Below are 6,088 nucleotides of genomic sequence, written 5' to 3' on the forward strand. Positions count from 1 at the left end.
TAAACCCGGGAGGCGGAGCGTGCAGTGAGCTGAGACCTGGGCACTGCACTCCAGCCTGGGTGACAGAGCGAGACTCCACCTCAAAAAAAAAAAAAAAAAAAACTGTGCCACTCAGCCAGGCATGGTGGCTCACGCCTGTAATCCCAGAACTTTTGGAGCCCAAGGTGGGTGGATCACCTGAGGTCAGGAGTTTGAGACCAGCCTGACCAACATGGTGAAATCCTGTCTCTACTAAAAATACAAAATCAGCCAGGCGTGGTGGCAGGTGCCTGTAATCCCAGCTGCTCGGGAGGCTGAGGCAGGAGAATCACTTGAACCCGGGAGACGGAGTTTACAGTGACCCAAGATCACGCCATTGCACTCCAGCCTGGGTGACAAGAGTGAAACTCTGTCTCAAAAAGAAAAGTGCCATTTCAAGGGGCCCTAAGTCAGGTAAACTTGTCTCAGCTGAGGGCCAGAGCCAACACCATCCATAGGCCAGCTTCCCAGGCCCACATCACTAAAGCTCAGAGTCAGCAAATGGAATGTATTCCAGGTATGCTCTGGCTCCAGGAACTTGGGGGAGAGATTGTCTTCCAAGCAAATAAAAAAATTCAGCTTCCCCACCCCTTCTGCTAGTCTCCACCAGAGCCTAGCACCAAACTGGAGGAGGAGCCTCTAACGTGCCAGACAGAAACACAAACATACCCAACTCAACCTCCCCATGGAGTTCTGGGCCAAGGAAACTTGGCAAGGCCCCTTTCAGGGACTGTAAAGTGCTAGCCAGCCAGGAAATGAGGGTGAGATGAGAAGGGAGGGGAAGGGATGGGAGAGGCAGAGCTACAGGTGACAAAGGGCTTGGTAGGGAAGGTCTCCTATCTGAAGAAGGGCATTCTTAGAATTCCCAGCAATTCTCAAGAGAAAGGAACAGGGAGAGAAGAGCCCTTTATTAGGAATGATTCTTCATCTTTTTGGCCCTGGGACTCCATGAGAAAATGATGAAAACAATGCACCCTCCCCGAGGAGACAGCACACACAAACTTTTACCACCCCATCTTAAAAGGCTTGTGAAGGCAGACAAGTAAAGTAGTTCTCCAAACCACTCATCCAGTAGAAAATGCACTGGACTAGAGTCAGGATCTGGTTTGGAATCCTGTCTCTGCTCTTCACCTGGTGTATGCAACCTCAGGCAAATCACAACTTTTCTGGTATGGTGGTTCACACCTGTAATCCCAGCATTTTGGGAGGCCAAGGTGGGTGGATCACTTGAACTCGGGAGTTTGAGACCAGCCTGAGCAACATGGCAAAACCCCATCTCTACAAAAAATACAAAAAAAACTAGCTGAGTATGGTGGTACACACCTGTAGTCCCAGCTACTTGGGAGGCTGAGGCAGGCGGATCACCTGAGCCCAGGAGTTTGAAGCTGCAGTGAGCTGTAATCCTACCACTGCACTCCAGCTTGGGTGACAGAGTGACACCCTGTCTCAAAAACAACATCGACAACAAAAAACCCACAACTTTTCTGTGCCTCAATTTCCTCATCTGTAAAATGGGTATAATGATAATGCCCCACAAGGTTATTATCTGTAAGAATGATATTTATGCAGCCATATGCATAAATAAATAATTATATGGGCATATACAACAATAAAAAATTACCAAATTACACACTTAAGATCTTTGTACTTTATTTAGGCCAGGCGCAGTGGCTCGCATCTGTAATCCCAACACTTTGGGAGGCCGAGGCAGGCAGATCGCCTGAGGTCAGGAGTTCAACAACAGCCTGGCCAACAAGGTGAAACCCCATGTCTACTAAAAATACAAAAACTAGCCTGGCATGGTGGCGTACACCTGGAATCCCTGCTACTGGGGAGGCCAAGGCAGGAGAATTGCTTAAACCTGAGAGGCAGAGGCTGCAGTGAGCCAAGATCTACCAGCCTGGGTGACACAGCAAGACTCCATCTCAAAAAAAAAAAAAAAAAAAAAAAAAGATTTTTGTACTTTATTGAACTTGGGTTCTAATTTAATAAAAAGGAGAGAAAAGACAAGATATTAAACATGAAAACATTTAGCATTGTGACCATCACAAAGCTGACAACAAATATCATCCTTCACACATGCTACTTCGTCCAACAGGCACTTTTGGCTTCACCTGGTTCATAGAAATATGTCACTTCTTCAGAGAAGCCTTCCCTGACCACGACTCCCACAAACAAGGTCAGTTCTCACAAATCAGCCTCCCACAAACCAGATCAGATCCATGTTATATGCTCTATAGTTGTCCTTCAGCAGGTTTATTCCAGTTTATATTTATACATTTATTGGAGTAATTATTTCTTGTCTGTCTCCTCCCCTACTAGATAATAAGCTCCTGGAGGGCAAAGACCATGGCTATTAGCTAACCACTGTGTCCCCAGGTGTTTGGGCATGTGGTAGATGTCAACAAATATTTGTTAAAGGCTGTATCCTGAACTAAAGCCCACTTGCACAGCAGTGGGGAGATTTGCCCAAGACAAATCTACTTGCCTCAGTAACAGGACCTCTTAGCAACAGGACCTCCTCCTGGTCCAGCCTTGCTGCCCTATGTAGTCATGATCTTAGAACCAGATGTGCCTAGATTGCCGGCTCTCAGGAAGCCACATGATTTATTCATGATGCTGTCTACCCTGTCAGTACATCTACTGATCTTCCAGATCCAGGTCAAGGAGTTCCCAGCCTAGGCCCAGCGGAGGGCACAGCCCCTTGGACAACAGCACTAAATTGTTCAGAGGCAGTGCTGAGCACTCCTCCAGGTCCCAGATTAGGTTAACTCCCTAACCTCAATCACCTTCAGTCCAAGGACATGTGGATCAGGGGCCAGGAAGGTTGAAGGGATCTTTGGGGTGGGTCAGAAAGCAGGGCTCTAAATGATTCAACATGGAAAATCCGAAACCTACCCGCCTTCTGTTACAGAGGACAGTGGGGCGGGACCAAGGCAGCAGGGCAGCTCTGAGGCCTTGCGTAAGCCCCAGAGGCAGGCAGGTAAACAGTGATCAAGGGCCAGGCAACATGGAGTCCAGGGCCTGTGCCTTCACTAATGCCTGACCCTGCTTTTCTCTCCCTTGTCACATGCCCAGGGCTCTCCTCACCAACTGTACTCCAGGAAGAGACCAGACCACAATTTAATTCAGTTGCATCTGTCTGCCTCTGCCTTTCCTGCCTGCAAGCAGTGGGAGAACACTCTACACCTGTACCAGACAGCCACTTCTCCCTGAGTTACTCATTAGCCTGCCCTGCCCCAATTCCATCACCTCTGGCCCAGCCATATGCATCTGGTTTCCAACTAGGAGTGACAGGGTCTCTGGACTTCTGGCAGGAAGTGGGGGTGGGGTGGTTTCGGGTGTGTGGAGGAAGGACTGATTCACACAGGGCCAGGCAATATGTTAGATGCTAAATAATCGGCAGATTTAGAAAATGGGAGAACTTGAGGTATAGAGATTAGAACCCCCTCAGAGGTAACAAGGAAAGCAAATGGTCGAAATAGAAAAGGACAGCTCAGTGACCTTGATGATTCAGCACGCTTTTTCTCATAGTTAAGAGATAAGAAGGTTCCCCGTGGATCCAAAAAGAATCCCCCAAGTGGACTCCTGCCTAGGTCCACTGAAAAAGCAGAAACCTGAGAGCCAGGCTAGAGCTGCTTGGCCAGTAGGGAAAAAAACACAATGAGGAACTGGGCCCCTGCAAACTGGCTGGACTGGTTTGAGAGGCAAGGGGAAGGAGGGGGCCAGGGAGAATACACTGGCAGCTTGTAAAGCAGACCAGAGAAATTCCACACCACGGAGGAGCAAGAGGGGCAAGACCACAGGCAGGGGCTCTCTGGCCTTCATGGCAAAGCCAAAGCTCTAAAGGAGAGGACAGAGGGCAGGGAAGGAACAGGCAGGAGGAGCAGATGAACAAGAACCTGGTGACAGGCCAGTATGTGACAGGGAGACTTTGTCTCCCCCCACCCCTCCCTTTCAGGTTCCCAAAGTTGCATTCCTGATCCCACACTTGCCTTGGCCACCTCCCTGGCCCTCAGTTCGCCCCTCCCTGGCACAGAGAGAAAAGCCCTACACCCTCCTCACCTCCCACAAGGGGAATGGCATGCAGGCCAGCCTGGGAAACACAGAAAGGGTTCTAGGAAGCCAGAATCCTCTTAAAGTCCGGCAAATCTCTGGATTAGCAGTCCCCCAGAGCCAGCCCCCAGACTCCCAAACATCCAGGATGAAAGAAGAGACGCATAGGCATGTGTAGGCAGCCCATCTACAAACATAGCGGTTGCTAATTATTTCCCAATTACAACAACCTTCCTCAGGCAGGGCTTCAAAGGGGCCAAGCTAAGGTTGACTCTAGTTCCCTTACCTGCCTAAGGCAAAGAAATTTGCCTCCAGTCTTGTCTGGGCCCCAAGGTGCACCTTTCATCTGTCCTGGGGATTTGGAGTTGTAATTTCCCTAGTCTCCTGGTCTCCTGATGAGTCCTGCCTATTTCCTGCACCAATAGTGCCTGCTGCCATTCTGACAGCCACCAAGGTTTAGGAGTCAGGGATGCCTGGGGGGCGTTCAGGGAGTAATGGGGATTCCTCCAGCCATCAAGGAAATTGGTTGGGCTCCCAAATCTCATCCAATGGTCCCCATCTAGAACCACAGAAAAAATACATGTGTACTTGGAGAAAGGGTTTGACATCCGCCCCCAGAAAGGGGCCTCCTGAGAAATAAGTATTAATATTTATCAATATTTTGCAGGCCCAGGCAGGGCTCTATGCTTCCTCATATCCCTCTCTTCGGGAGTAACTCTGTCTCTCTCTCATGAGGAAGAAGGAAGGATTCTCCCTGGCACGAAAGCAAAGGACAGAAAGTGAAAGCCTAATGGTTGTACACCTGGCGAAGAGACGAGGGTGCCCTCTCATCTGCCCCTCAGTGTCTCTGATTCGCAACTGCCTTAGGCCGGAGGTGAAGGGCTGGGGAAAAGATCCCACACCTCAGAGTCATCTCAAAGCCATCAGGGAGGTGACAGCGGCCAGCTGAGACCGGAGGACGCGGGAAAGAACCTCAGGCAAGCAGCACCTGCAGATGCCCTCCCCTGGCGAGTCTGCACCTCAGGCAGCAGCAGTTCCCGACTCAGCTGGGACTAACTCCTTCCCCCTGCCACCGCCATCTCCAAGAGAAATTCTGCCCCTAGGGCTGGCGTCTGACCTCCAGAGAGATCTGGCGCTGAAACGCTTTCACGCCCTGGGAACAGCATTCGCCCCAGGTGCCCCTCGCCTGGCACCTTCCCAGCCACCTGCATCTGGCACCTCAGGGTAGGGGTCGGCTCTTAATCAGTACACCACCCCGCCCCAACCTCCCCTCCTCCCGTCTCCCACTCGGCACCTGTGCCCTAGAGAGGGGCATCTCACTCCGCCTAGATGCCCGCCCCTCAAAGGTACCCCTGAGGGCTCGCTTTCCTCTCGGGTGCCCTGGGCCCCACTCCGGGTCCACTTACCCTGACCCGGCTCGGCGCTCCCAGGCGTGCGTGCGTTCGGGCTCGGGCTCGGGCTCGGGCTCCGGCTAGGTCAGAGCAGCACGCGCAGCTCCGGCCCTCCCCCTCGTCTTCGGCGCTCCCTCCTTTCTCCACCTCCCACCAACCTGTTACTCCGCTGCAGAGCTCCACCCCCGCGGGCCGTCAGTGCCCGCCCCGCCTTTCCCAGCTCCGGTTGGTCCGCTTCCCGTAGGGGGCGGGGCCTCCGCCGCAGGGACCGGGACCCGGGGTCTCCAGCCGCGAGGGGCGGGCCGGGTCACGTGGACCGGCGGGCTGCGGAGGGCCGGGGCGGGGCGGCGAGGGGCGCGGAGGCCATTTTGGGGGCGTCGCGGATGGCTGTGAGTGACCGCCGGCGAAGACCCCGGGAGCCGTCGGCCAGAGCATCTTCTGGGCTCTGCTAGAAAACAGCCTCCTGCCTCCGGTTTACTCCAAGGGAATCGCCGGCCAGGGCCCTTTCTGTTCTTCACCTACCGCTGCAGGAACCAGAGTGCTCTTTCGTCGCTTTCTGCAGAAGATATCTCCATTGTCCCCCGACTTCAGAGCCTCCTGCACCTCAGTTCGTCTCCCTTTTC

At 52.7% G+C, this 6,088-nt stretch overlaps 1 protein-coding gene across 1 annotated transcript in view; it reads right to left on the reverse strand.

The window, feature by feature from the left end:
- The window catches only part of CGN (cingulin), a 29,398-nt gene extending 23,788 nt beyond the window's left edge, over nucleotides 1-5,610 (reverse strand). The window contains exon 1 of the mRNA XM_017877671.1: nucleotides 5,481-5,610. The gene's annotated coding sequence lies outside the window, so the exon portion shown is untranslated. The remainder of the gene's footprint in view (nucleotides 1-5,480) is intronic.
- Nucleotides 5,611-6,088: the final 478 nt, after the last annotated feature.

Source organism: Rhinopithecus bieti, unplaced genomic scaffold (assembly GCF_001698545.2).
Source record: "Rhinopithecus bieti isolate Rb0 unplaced genomic scaffold, ASM169854v2 scaffold_10548, whole genome shotgun sequence".
NCBI classification, from domain to species: Eukaryota; Metazoa; Chordata; class Mammalia; order Primates; family Cercopithecidae; genus Rhinopithecus; species Rhinopithecus bieti.